Source organism: Brienomyrus brachyistius, chromosome 7, assembly GCF_023856365.1.
Source record: "Brienomyrus brachyistius isolate T26 chromosome 7, BBRACH_0.4, whole genome shotgun sequence".
NCBI classification, from domain to species: Eukaryota; Metazoa; Chordata; class Actinopteri; order Osteoglossiformes; family Mormyridae; genus Brienomyrus; species Brienomyrus brachyistius.
Window position 1 is genome coordinate 23244176 of NC_064539.1, and position 14085 is coordinate 23258260.

General features: G+C 48.0%; 1 protein-coding gene across 2 annotated transcripts in view; it reads right to left on the reverse strand.

Moving 5' to 3' along the window:
• plppr1 (phospholipid phosphatase related 1) overlaps positions 1-11999 on the reverse strand; it is a 45162-nt gene extending 33163 nt beyond the window's left edge. The window contains exon 1 of one of the 2 annotated variants that reach the window (XM_049021059.1): positions 11847-11999. The gene's annotated coding sequence lies outside the window, so the exon portion shown is untranslated. Of the gene's footprint in view, positions 1-4103; positions 4538-11846 lie in introns of those variants that run through there. The other variant, XM_049021058.1, reaches the window with a different exon arrangement.
• Between the last annotated feature and the right edge of the window lie 2086 nt (positions 12000-14085).

Consider the following 14085-nt stretch of genomic DNA (forward strand, 5'->3'; position numbering starts at 1 on the left):
TTCAGCCCTAAACTTAACCCGTAGCCCCTACTAGTAAACCTAGCTAGGTGATGTTAACCGTAAATGCAAAATCAAATCCTTACCAAAAGCCTAAATTTTAATGCCAGTAAATAAATTGGGTTTAATAAATATTAAGCCCAACAATAGCCTTACCCTAACCCCTTTCTTACCGTTTTGGTACATTTACTTTGAGAAGAAAATAAAATTCGACATTCAGTTGCGGGGATTTGCAAATCATTGTGCATCTTCGCGTGTCATTGTTCCGTCAAGGTAAACTGAGCAGACGGCCATGTCTATATCCGTCGGATAATTGGATCAGGAAACTAGCCTCCTCAGTTTCCACTGGATACTCAGATTGGTAGAGAGGCCTCCTCTGTATCTGGAAGATGCCCAAAAGAAACAATGACTGGTTGCTAGTTAGGCCTGCTGCGCTGACACTGATACATATTCCCATGACATGCATCAAGGATTACGCCAATAGTGTGTGTGTCCTCTCCCGTCCTGTAGGGGGCGCTCAGCACGAGGGGCCCAAATGACCAATCCGAGCAGCTGTATGCAGAGATAAACTACCCTGGTATAAAGAGTGACACTGTGTCCAGAGAGCTGCCAGAGTCTCCTGTTACAGTGGAAGAAGAAACCGTCTCCATGATGCACGTGCCAAAAAAAAATCTTAAAAATCACTCTGCATCATAAACAGGTATCTTTAGACCCACAATCAACCATGCATCGCTTACATACATGTTTGCATGCCTGCAGATATTTAAAACAATAATGCATGTTTTCGTTACAGGGATTTTGTGCTTACGTAAAAGGCACATGCATGGATTTTTTTTTTTTGCACCGAGTGCTTTTCCACGGGGGCGGGGCACCGAAATCACGCAGCACGGTGGACATGCAGCCCAGCATCAGCGAGAAGCCTCTGGATACAGTCACTATTGATTCGGGGGTCAGATTTCACGTACACCTCGGTGGAGGCGACCCAGCACCCCCGGACCCTTTGCTGAGGGGTTTCCATGGAGACGGCAGCAGGGAAGGGCTGCCGCTACCCGTGGCTTTAAATCAAACTCGTCGCCGTCTTTGGCTCTTGGTGAGCGGGGGGGGGAGGGGAGGCTCCACCAGCCGTAACTGTGGGAACCGTGACCAAAGCATTCAACTCACTCTATTCTTCTCCTGCTATTTTTAGCAAGTGTGAAGGGCCTAAATTATAATAAATCGCTCGAGTTTCTCTGCTCACTCTCCTTCCCGCGGGACACGCGTTTCCCTCACCACCCGCTCCCAGGAACCGGTGGAGTCGGCACACTGAAGTTTCCGGAGCCTATCCAGGTCCGGTGCTTCGGGGTCTTGGTCCTTTCGATCTGTGTGGGTACGCCGGTCTACTGACATAGTTCTGGTGTGCGGGAGAGGAGGAGGAGGAGGAGGAGGAGAAGGCGAGGAGTGACACCTCCTTTCCATTTCCTCGGTTTCGGAATGAATAATTCAATGCCTCTCAGACGCAGCGCAGCGTGTAACGCCGCGTCTGACCCAATTTAAAGGCGAGTAGAGCTGAAATATCCTGCCACAATGGGCAAGGTGCTTGAACATCACGTGTTCCATCCATCTCTCGATAGGCGGCGAATCAAAACGAAGAGTGAGGCCACTTCAGTGACGCAAGACGATGCCAGTCGCTTCGACCGCCTTCTCTGGGCACTAAGTGACCCGCTCGGCTGTCGGTTCACAGGGTCGCCGCCCGAACACTTTCGCTAGCATGACCAAACCAAGGCCACTTATCACCAGCACACAGGTGCCAAAGACCAGATGGACCAAGTCTGCAAGAAGATACCTCCTAAGCTGAGAAGTTTAACATCCATCCATCCATCCATTTTCCAAACCGCTTATCCTACTGGGTCGCAGGGGTCCGGAGCCTATCCAGGAAGCAATGGGCACGAGGCAGGGAACAACCCAGGATGGGGGGGCAGCCCATCGCAGGGCACACTCACACACCAGTCACTCACACATGCACACCTACGGGCAATTTAGCAAGTCCAATTAGCCCCAGCATGTTTTTGGACTGTGGGGGGAAACCGGAGTACCCGGAGGAAACCCCACGACGACATGGGGAGAACATGCAAACTCCACACACATGTGACCCAGGCGGAGACTCGAACCCGGGTGCCAGAGGTGTGAGGCAACAGTGCTAACCACTGCACCACCATGCCACCCCAGAAGTTTAACAGAAAATGATTAATCATTTCCCACAATATGCCATCATAGCGCTTCCCAGTAGCCCCGCCCTCCACATCAATGCGGCTTGGGGTGAAAAGGTCTCATGCTCTCTGCGACCGCAGCAGCGTCGCATTGCAGAAATGAGCCCCGTTACCGCGTGCTCTCTGGAAGCGATCTGCACCACAAGTCGTGCCCTTTGGAGCGAGCAGCCAAAGGAGATTGGACAGAAGAGTGGACTTCACATTTCCCCACACAGATCGTCGTCACGGAGACACACAAATAAAACACTAGTCCGTTTATACAGAGCACTCCAAACACGGCGCTATGTTCAGTTCGCAGCAAATTAAGACATGCGGTTCGGTTTTGTACTGTATCTATTTTGGAGGAGATGTACTGAAGGTCTATGGACACCCAAAATATCCTTAACCTTCCACTCTCAGCCTTCGGATTTCATTACATCCAGGAAGTGTACACTGCATATAGAACGGGTAGTTATTTGTTACAGGACAGAAATGCCGGCTAAGGTTTATTCTGGCACAGGTGTGCGTGCGAGACTCCAGGGAGAGCTGATAAGCCAACAGGCACCGTTTGTGTGTGTGTTTCGGATTTTTGACGGATTGTGTTCATTTCTGAGCTCCCCATTAGGAAGAGCTCGTCGGTTTCCGCCACCGCCATAGGTGCCACCCACCTCGACTCGGTTTCATTTAGGCTTCCCGTTTGGTGCCGTTTGGTAGCTCACGAAGCCCCGTTCCCCACAGAAAAATGTCTGCCTGCACCGAATGCTAACAGCCGCTATAAATAACTCGGGCTCAAGAGGTAGCCATGGCAACGTCAAAATGGATGCATCTGAGCATGGGGGGGAAACATTTTTCCAAAATCAGGAGCGAACATGGCACAGAATGACGGGTGGGGGGGGGGGGAGGTAAATTCCTGCAGAGCGTGCGTCCGTCTGGCGTGTGGGTCTAGCCACCGTGATGTGCAGGAGGCCCGGCCACGTGACCGGGGACACGCCCAGTCAGGTAAGCATGAACATCGGCCTTTCCTGGGCGCCGTGTGGAGCACAGTATTGGAAGAGCTAAAGCGCGACTCCAAGCTGAGGGTCTCGCTTTGAGGTATCAGTAAGACAGGGCTGAGAGCGGTCAGACACCAGCTAAAAGACATATGTAAGCACCAATGCACATTCACACACGGGGGCAAGGGGGCATGAACGTGTGCAACAAGTACCCAGGCCCAGATACGATTGTTCTCATCGAAAACATTTTCAATAAACTTTAACATGATAAAAAAAAGGCCTAAAGGAATCAATTTGTTTCTAATTGGGGTCTCAGAGCAAGATGAGCCAGGCAAATTTGTCACACCATTTTCATTCCTGAAGCAGATCCTGTTGCAGTCACTCCGAAACATGGTGATGATTTAGCAGGATCCTAACGTGCCAATAATTAGCAAGGAGGCCGAGGATCCCAGCAGGCAAGAAAGAAATCACATGGGAGTGTGCTTTCACCAGCCAATCAAGACACAGGTTGGAAGGGAATGTGCCCTCACAAGCCAATCAAAAGCGTAAATTACAAGGGTGCCCATTTTCAGAGGCCAATAGGAAAACTGAATTTCGGGGTGCGACTCTTCATGAGCTAGTTAAAAGGCAGACTGCACGGGAACACGTCCTTCACAAGCCATTTAAAACAAATCTCAGGAGAACATAGAGCAGTAAATAATGAGGTATTTTATTGCTTAACACCTTTTATTGCTTAAAAAAAGGGGGGGCTGCCATTTCAAAGGAGAAATTTACTACTGTGATGTCACTGCACGTGACGTTTCGTAATGGAATTTCTCATCAGTTCACCCTCGAGCTGATTACGGTTTTAGCAAATACACCGACCTAGAGAGACAGTTATCAGACTGACCTGGAACAGCTTCCCCATCGACACCGTGTTCCCGTGTGAGGGATGCTCCTTGTGGGGAAAAGTCAAACAAACATTTATCAGGAACAGATGGGCCCAAAGTCACAGTCAAAGTCAGCAATTCGAAGCATTACATTGGTGCTAAGCGGCTGTACTTAACATCTAGCTTCGACACGGTATCTAAAGCCTGGAGGAATGCAAGTTGCTGCTCGGCTCGCCGGCAAAAGAAGTGGCAGGATGGGCCGGGGGCAGGAGAACGTGCCGCATCAAGCCGACCGCACCACTGCCGCCACGTCGGGAAGTGGGGCGGATTTGTCACTCAAGATGTCGCACCAAATGGCTCCGCCACCCAGCACGGACCCCTCAGAGGACCCTGGCACCAACCGGGATGGAATTGAAATGTTTCTGGGCCGGATCAGAAAGGTTCAGAGTTTCGCTGATGCTGACCCACCCCAAGTCCATCTGTCCCGCTCCGCTGAGTGCTATAGAGAGGCTACGGGGCACCCAGCGCCCTGCACCCTCTGGGTGGGAGGGGCAAGGCACGGGCCCTTGTGTCCTGACAGTCCATCTGCCAGGGGCACGTCGCCCATACGGCTGGGGGGGCTGCGTTTGGAGCGATCACAGTCACCGGCTACGTACGAGGCGCCGAACATACACAACGTGAGCGGAAGAAAACCGAGAATCGGCGAGCCAACAGCCATCTCGTATTCTCAGGACCGACCTCTTCGCTATACGAACTGCCTGACTAATGACAGCGTGGCGGCATCAGTGCACTGTCTGGCGTGCGCCATGACATGACAAAGGGGGGGGCTCACACGACGCGGGCTTTGTTTAAATAAAACACGTTATTTATAGCAAGGCACAGCATGTGGTCCCCCCCCCCACTGGGAGGTGGGTCTAATAGACTCTCTGTTGCTGTTAACACTGTTAAGTCCCCCACAGGTGAATGAGGGCTTTAGCTTTGGAGCCTCCGCCTTCGTATGAGCAAATACCAAATACAGGTTTAATGAAATTCCAGCGGACATCTCCCAAGTGCCGCTTACGGCCCGGTAACGTTTGGCCAGCATCAGCTTCCGCCCCCCTGCGTTTGGGCTGATGCTCTGACTCACCACAGGAAAGACTTCTATTCTGACAGCATCTACTTAATTCCCTTTCTAACTGTATTTTTCTCACTTGCGTGACAGACAGTTTCGTCCCGCCAGCTTACATAACATCACGCATCTACTGTCTGGAGGGGGAGGGCAGGCGGGTTATTAGCTGTGGAGTGGACAGATCCCTTATGGGCATAAAACATACAACCCTCTGGTACAAAAATGCCAGCTCCTGAGCTGCCTTGTTACCAGCAGCTCTGTCGCGGGGCTGCGATCCTCTGCTCTCCAGAGAGGCTCCAGGACACAGAAGCGTTCCGAGATACAGGAAAAAAAAAGCCAAAATGCTAACATGAGCGCTGAACCAGCTGAATGTCAGCATAAAAATGCTGTCAGCTTTGATAGAGTAACCTCTTCTTAGAGAACCTTCCGGTCATTCCAGGACAGCCTGAGACTCGCACATCCAGAGCGTTAACAAAACCTTACAGTGCTAGAATCAGATGGAGGGACGCGGCCGTATGACAGGCTAACTGACGGCAGTAGGGGAAACAAGCACCAGAGGCTCACCGCTCGCAGATTCCTGCCCCCACAAATCCTCCATCTGTGTCCCTTTTAATGACGTCCAGATGGGGGGAAGAATTTGGGGGGGGGGGGGGCATTGTCAACCTGCTCAGGCAGCAGAGCGAGGATGTGTACGTACACAGATCCGTCCCACGTTCATTACTGCCGTCTGCTCTGAACGCATGCACGTGACAGTGGGGGAAGGAGAGGCAGCCGCTCGCAAATCAGCAAACTGCGGATTGGGGCAGACGGCTACATCTCCATATGACCCTCCCACCCAAACGTTTTTGTTTGATCATGAAGCCAGGAGGACGCATCCAGAAAGAAGATAGATGACCGTGCCGATGATACAGCAGCCGCCGTGTTTCTGAGAGAGGGTGTGGCTTCGCTGAGAGATTTGCAGCACAGCATGAAAAGACAAAAAAAACAACAGCCTCTCTTCATCTAGCCATCTATTATCTCATAATCCCATTGCCCCTGCAAGGGCCCTGGTGCCCAATTTATGCAGGTTAACTTTAGCTCCGCAGTCTGCCTATGTTCACACTATTCTTTCATAGGACTTGTGACTGATATGGATGCACCATGTTACTGGGATTGTTCAGTGGATGTGCGTTAAAAAAAAAAGTTTTATTATTTATTTCTTTTTTTAAATCAATGTACTAATGTGACAGAACAGAGATCTGCTTTCAAGACCAGGTCCTGAGAGTCTCACAGATGTTAGGTCAACAGGTTAGGCGGATGCCATGTCAGGGATTCCATTTCACACCAGCAGGGGGAGCAATCCCAAACACAAACTACCAAAGCAGACTGTCCCCCCCCCCCCCAGTCCTCTCATGATTAGGTCAACAACCTGTAGGTTCCGTAAATGACAGAGATAGCAGGGAGGCAGTAAAGACTCTTTCCATCCGACCAGAAGGTTACTAGTTTGAATACAGCCCAAGGCGCTGCTGTCGCACCATTAAGTACGAAAGCTGTAAGTGCAAATGTTGCCATAACTGCAAGCAGCTGCTGTGATGCTAAATAATGCAGGGAGTGGTGGTCCTGCACATCAATTATTCACTTCCTGTTAGATTCCTTGAGAATTCTGTTACCCAGCAGCCTTTGCAGCTGAGAGAGCAATGTTCCTCTCTGCAGAGGGCCACCCCCTGACCTCCTGTCTCCCATCAGTCAGGAACAATCATTCAGGAAAATAAAAAAAAAAAAAAACACAAAGGAATTGCACTGGCCATCACTAAGTTAAAAGTTAAAGAAAGATTTGATGTGTAAGCTGTGAGCTTGTGTTAATCTGACCACAATGGCAAAGAAGCTGGGGTTCGTCAGGGACTGGATAAAGAGCACTACCACTGACAGCCTCAGACAGGCCTGGCACCTGCTGTGAATGTCTGCAACAGCTGAAGGTGGGGGGGGGGGGAGGTAGATGGGATCGGAGGCTTTCAGCATCCCCCCGTCCCACCCCAAAGCTCCACCAAACCCTGAGCCCGTCCAATAAGAACAGTCTGTGTGAGCTTTGCTTCTTCAGCCTGCTGAGGACAGGAGCTCCAGTAAGCAGTAAGTATTGACGGATAGAGAGCAGTACAGGACACTTCTGTAGCAGTGTTAAAGATACCCCAGGTGAAACCTCTCAAGGGGGCTGTAACAGCCAGGAAGAGAGTTTGAGCAAGATAACGAGGGCTAGTGTCAACTGAGGACAGCATCTCATACACACGAGTTGGAATAAAAACAAGATTAAACGAAGTAGCAGGCGATTGAACGGCTTTAATGGCTGACTTCTGGAATTGGGGGCGGGGTCACACACTCTGGGAACACCACTTTTCCACGACACTGGAGATTTAAGCACATTTGTGAAGGCTGCGACATCATCAGACCGTTACACAGGTCACCCCCAGCTGGCTGCTCATCGGTGCATGTCGACGCATTATTTGCGCACCATATATTGCAGTAAAGCTGCAAGAAGCAGAAGATCCGTACCGCTGAGCACGTATGGAATTTATGATGGTTATTTATTTCTAAGGGCACAGGTCGTTTTTACAGCGGGGCCTGGCTGATGAAGACTCCTCTGGAATGTCGCTTTTGGGCCGACTGTCAAACAAGACTACTCAGGACAGCGAATGGTTTTTAACCTCTACCACAAACCTCTAACGACAAGAGAACAGTCCACACTGCAATATTTATTTCTCTCCTACAATATGTAGCAGACAGTTTTACACACCATGTTAGAGCAGGATGTCATGCGAGAAGACAAAAGCCCAGCTATCCATGTGACACATTCTTGTGTTTTTCGAACCCTTGCCCCACCCACAAACAAAGTTAATTAAGTCTGTGTGCGGCAATTCCAATCGGTGTTTGTCAACGGAGCAATTTCTCCTGACCTTTCCTAGGAAGTTGGAGTGAAACATAATTAAATACACACCTCATCAGCTTGGAGGAAAGCGGCAGCAGAGATGGGACATGAAATTACACACGAAGTCCTCCAGCAGTCCCCTCGCTAACAAGAAACAAACAGCCGAATAATTACTCATTCTTCAATGAATGTGTGCTCTGGCTGACCCCAAAGCATATGGCTTTATCTGTTGGGCTTTCTACTTCCCATCACATCATAATCTTAAACTCAGACATGTCAGTGAAGCCTCTGCTAGAGTCCCTTAATGTGATTTAAGCTTTAGGACGTTTCGTTTTTTTTTAAGTCACTCAGACATCGGCTCAATAACACAGCGTCATGTGTGAAAAATCCAACATGGCGGGTGACGTTTGCGCTCATGCCCATTGATTGACTGATGGGAGTTATTACTGGGATCCTCCCCTTGGGGTCCTGCTCGAAAATGAGATTTTCAGAGGCCTCAGAGTCCTCCCAGCTGGCCAAGTCAGTATGACTCTCCTGGCTTTGAGACACGCCGTCAAGAGAAGGCTGAAAGAAGCCGATCGCCTCGAATGGGATGAACTCCGCGACAACAAAGATATGGCGGGCGGTTTGCGGGGCTCACAAGGGTCGTCGCGTCGGTCCCAGGTTTCCCCGGCTCCGCTTGATGAATGGCGCACGAATCAGCACAAATCACCTGACCTGGCTGCACTCACAGAATCATTTGCGACTAATAGACCCGCTGCTGCAGGGTCTCGCAAGTACTAAGCACGAGGCAACTGACAATCTATAAAAAGATAAAACTAAAAAAAATAAAAATAAAAAAATCACAGAGGCACCAGGGAAGGAAACCAGATTCACACAACAGCCGCATGGTACAGGAATTATCACATTAATACAGAAATGTTTATCTTCTATCCATTTATTACTAAATATTCTAAGAAATATTATATACGCACCCACACACAAAAATAACCAATTAACATTAATTTAATTACGGATATATGTATAACTGGGTTGTGTTAAATGAAAACTATTATTTACTACCAATAGAAAAATAGCAGTCATGTCTGCTTCTTTACTGCTGGTTTTACGCATTAAATTTAAATATATTAATTTTAATGAGGAGCGAGGGAACAACAAGCCAATCGCGTGGCAGAGATTCCACGGTGTCCGTCTTTCATCGTGCATGCGAAAACCATTGTTTAACCTGAGAGTGTAATTCCTGAGGGCCTGGAGGGATCGCGAGCAAATTACCGAGGAGGATTATACGCGCGATGCTTCAAGGAGCGCGAGACATGGGGTTTCGGCAGATGCAGCCTGAACGCTGAGCGCTGCAACCGTGCGCGCGGACTGAGGAGATCACGATTCAAGCAGATGAGAGAGAACATCAATAATCTTCATGCCGAATTGATTATTTTGTCCAGCTGATGGCGCACAAATAATCACATTAATCTTTTCCTGGCTTCCCCTGTGCATTTTAATAAAACAGATGTCTGAGCTGGGGTTGCCACCCGTCCCTTATAATACTCTGAGCTTTACACATAAGGTACGAAAAAAAAATCTCTGCAGGAGCGACTGCAAGAAAGGTCACGTGACAAGAAGCCAATTAGGAGATAAGAGGCCCCATTTATAATGAAGGATGTGTAATTTGTAAATGCATATAATCACATACTAGTGGTCAGCATTGCTTGAAAGTAGCCAAGACATGTTCATTATTAATTACTCTGGGTACACCTGCCAGTTACAGAAAAATAAAATATATATCTTCACTCACGTCAGTATGTCTCTAGCACTGCAAGCTGAACATACATGACCAACAGCTAATTTCCGCACAGGGACCTTCAGGCATTAACAGCGACGCCTTTACAAGGATTAGACACGACTTGCCATAAGACCCATCGGCATCAGAAAGCATTGAAAAGACAGCCAGACCAGTGACATCAAACTGCACATCCAGCTATAGGAAAGAACTGAGAATGAGATGGGGGAGGCACTCGAATCCTGCTGGAGACAATAACAGAGAGCCCCCCCCCCCGGATTTATGAGAGCACTGCGCGTTTATTGCGCGACACGCCATGCAGTTCCATCTTCTGCCCGGTCATACCGCCGCCATTTACCCATCCATTATCTCCTCAGGACAGGAGCATGACAGCATTTAAGATGAAACCTCCAAAAAGAAAATATTGTGTAGAAACTAGGCTTTTCAGCGTGATTTCAGTAACACCCAGGCGCGGTGCGACCACCCGCTCATACGAACCCAATGCTGGATGGTTTGTTCTCTAAATTCCTTGACAGCAATAACAAGGTTTTTGAAACTGGAGCAAACAATGTGATCTTGGCCATTTGATTTCGTTCCATAAAATAAAAGCCCCCTCCCCAGGGCCCCCCTAATGGGCACAATTATACAGAGCATTATTAACAAGCTCTAGATCACTAGAGGGAATGAAGCGCCACTCTCAGCCAACATCCTATTACAAATGACCATGGGTACCGATCCTCCATTCGAGGCACGCCACCGTCTTTCCAGACAAGCCACCAGACAAGAGGGGGAACGGCTGTGGCTGTGGCTGTGTGTGTGTGTGTGTGTGTGTGTGTGTGTGTGTGTGAAGGGGGGGAAGCAATTGCACCTTTATCCCTAAGCATCATCTCTCACTCCTAATTAGTACCAGGGGACCGTGAAGGTCAGGGGCCACACTGAGACACTGCGGATTGGTGCCCTAGTCATGTGACCAACCCGTGGGGGGGGGTTTCCAGCATGGCCACAGGATGCCAAGCTCACAATGATTGGAGGAGTTGGGGCAGGAGGGACCAGGGATAAACATGTCTTAAAGACCAGCACGGGGTAGTGAAGGTGTGCCATTTATCATTCAAAATTACTAACACACTTTCCCAACAGCTTCATTAAAGCTCCTGTGGTTTCTTAGGCAAACCAGGGACTTTCAGTAACAGCCAAGAAGAACTTCATGCGGCAGCGCTTGGGAAATGTATCTTAACCACTTACCACAACATAAACGCTATTAACAAAAGACCAGAAGGTCTATAATTACCGGTGAATGAATGAATTGTTCCGGTATTGTTTATTCAACCACGTACCTTTGGCTTTCATGTCAAATCCTGCATATTAATATAAAGATCTCTGTTGATAACTGTCTAGCCGTCATTTCTAAGCTGCCTTATGTGTATGTGGAAAGAATAGTGTCACACTAAACTCACACGAGGGGCGGTTTACAGCGTCTGCGGGCGGAGTGCGGGCACTTACCATATACACTAATCAACGTCATCGGCTTCAGCATAAAACAGCCTGTGCCTAATTAGGTAGGGGTGGGGCGGCAAAACACAACTACACTGTAGATATAGGTAAGGGGAAAGTCAAATGTTTACAAGTCATCCCAGTAATTAATAGCTGCAAGCTAGGACAACTTATGTTTAAAATTTGCCAAACACTTCAAACCGGAGGTCCGCGCAGACAAGTGCAACGCAAATAGAAACGCAAATAGAAAATCTTGTCTTCAGCAGTATTGTCACTAATGTGGGACACAAAGCATCATTATTCGATTACAGTGCACATAAATCATCACAATAAAATCATGCTCCAAAAGCATGGATATACACACATACAAGCGAAAGCCCAAGGGCTCTCTGCAGCGGCCTCCAGCCAGTATTATTACTAGTTTAACTTCAAGGTTTGCGCACTTGTGCACAACAGCTTTCTAAACAGACTTAACTGACTTTACTTACCAGATTTCACAGACCAGTGGACCAACCTGTCCACCCTGAAAGATTGATACGTACGACCTTATTACAGCCCACAATAAACCTTTCCGTATACCACCTGGGATTTTTACGCAGCGGAGACCTGGACCCAGAGCAGGTGTATTTCCGTGTACACACACCTTTTAGACGACTTAGGCTGAGTTCATATACTTAATTGTAAATACGAGTTCCGGATTGGGGGGGGGGTTCAGTGTCCTAATAGGACGAGGCTAACCTTGGGACACACCCACTTACCCGCTTATTGACAGTCGACCATCAATATGGGCAGTTCTGATGAGTCAGGCTGTCGGTTCGTTTCCCCGATAAGTCAGACACGAACATGTCATCATAGTAAATCAGATACTCCTCAGCGTTAAGCTCTCATACCGCTCGCCGGTCCACCGCGGGGAGGAGGCGGCGTTATGCTCAGGAGACTAACTGCCAGCAGCGTATGTCTAAAAAAGGTTACATGTTGATAATAACACTCAGCAATGCATAAAGAGCTGACATTGTTTCTTAGTTCGCTTTAAATGTACAGTGCACGTCTTGCTTCAAATGGATGTAAAACATTCCTGCCGCATTGGATGCTGACTCATTTTGACTTTTCGGTTTTGCAGTTTAACGAATGGCTCCTAACTGTAATGATAACAGATTTAGTCTATATTTGACTGAGACAGTATGCAAGAAACATTACAATGTCTCCCCATCCATACACCCATCGATCAATTTTCTGTACAATTTCTCCGCAGTACCTATTAATTAAGAAAGATCGCACAGTTTTAGAGTAAGGTGTTGTATGTATGGCTGTGTCTCTATATGTACAGATATCTGTGTGTGTCAATGTGTGTGTGTATAGGTGTCTGTGTGTGTCAGTGTGTGTGTGTATAGATGTCTGTGTGTACAGGCACCGCCTTGCTCAGTGTCACGCAGCGCATACAGCCCCCCTCCACCCCTTTAATAGCACTCCTTTCGGTGGGATCTCCATCTCCGTCGTCATGGCGACGGTTGCTGGTGAGCGGCCATCGAGGTCTCCGGGGAGTCGGCCTTGTTCCTGCACTCACATGCGGCACGGCAGCAGCATTAAAACACACGGCTTTGCTTTTTTAAAAGATGGTCGGGTCAGCGGGGTCACAGCTGACGGTGCAGCGCCCATGACGGCGGCGGCCAGCCTTTGAGGCGCTGACCCTGTGCGCGTGACGGAATGAGCTCCGGCGGATTCCGGCACTTCCCTGCACGCGGCTGTCGTGCCCTGCTATTTCACGCTGATAACGGAGGCAATGCCTCGAATCGCATGAAAACGTTTAATCCTGCAACATACAGTAACACATATTTATTTCGTTATCATTATTGAGTCAGCCTGCTCTTTATCCATATTTACACTGAATACGGCGTGTGCATAATGTAACGTCCAATAATCTACACTTCAGTCTCAACCAGCTAATTGTCTAAATATTAGTACGAAAAACTGAATCCAGTTACAGTGCATTACAAGGGTGTAGATTTGGGTATGGACAGTAAGAACATATCCATACCGATATTGTGGGAGTGCCGGGTGTTCAGGGGGCGGTGGGTTCGGGGTCGATTTGATCCCTACCGATGCTGAAACCAAACTTACCCCCTTGGTCCACCGTATAGTGACATATATTGAAATATCTCAAATTCCCTTAAACCGTCGATTTGGTGACATTTAAATCTCACTGTGACCAAATGTATGCATGTACTCGTATTTTGTTTTTAAAAAAGGTGCATGACGACAGAGCAAAATCGGGTAGGATCGCAGGTCTAATCTGTAATACCAACACAGCGCTGCCTTTTATATACAATACTTATCCCTTTACCGCTGCCTTTAATAATTTTTCCTTTTTATTATTTGACAATAGAATGTGATTTAACTGTAAGACCAATTTGTCTTTAGAATGGTAAATATTCGAATATTAATGGAATTAAATTGAAATCAAAACTATAATTAAAAGAACGTTTAAAAAGCTTAAAACCAGCAAAATAATGAAACGATTAGCGGTCGTATTTTTTTACACTGACAGCGCCAATAGCGATTCCAACTATCCTGACAGTAACTACATGGGTCACACTGCCACCTGCTGGCCATCAAGTTTGAACCGCTTAATCTAAAATAAATGCACATGAACTAATCACTGGGCCTAGGCCTTCTTTCTGAGCACTGTGCACAATATATCATTTTACTTTATAACTTTGACCTGCTTAA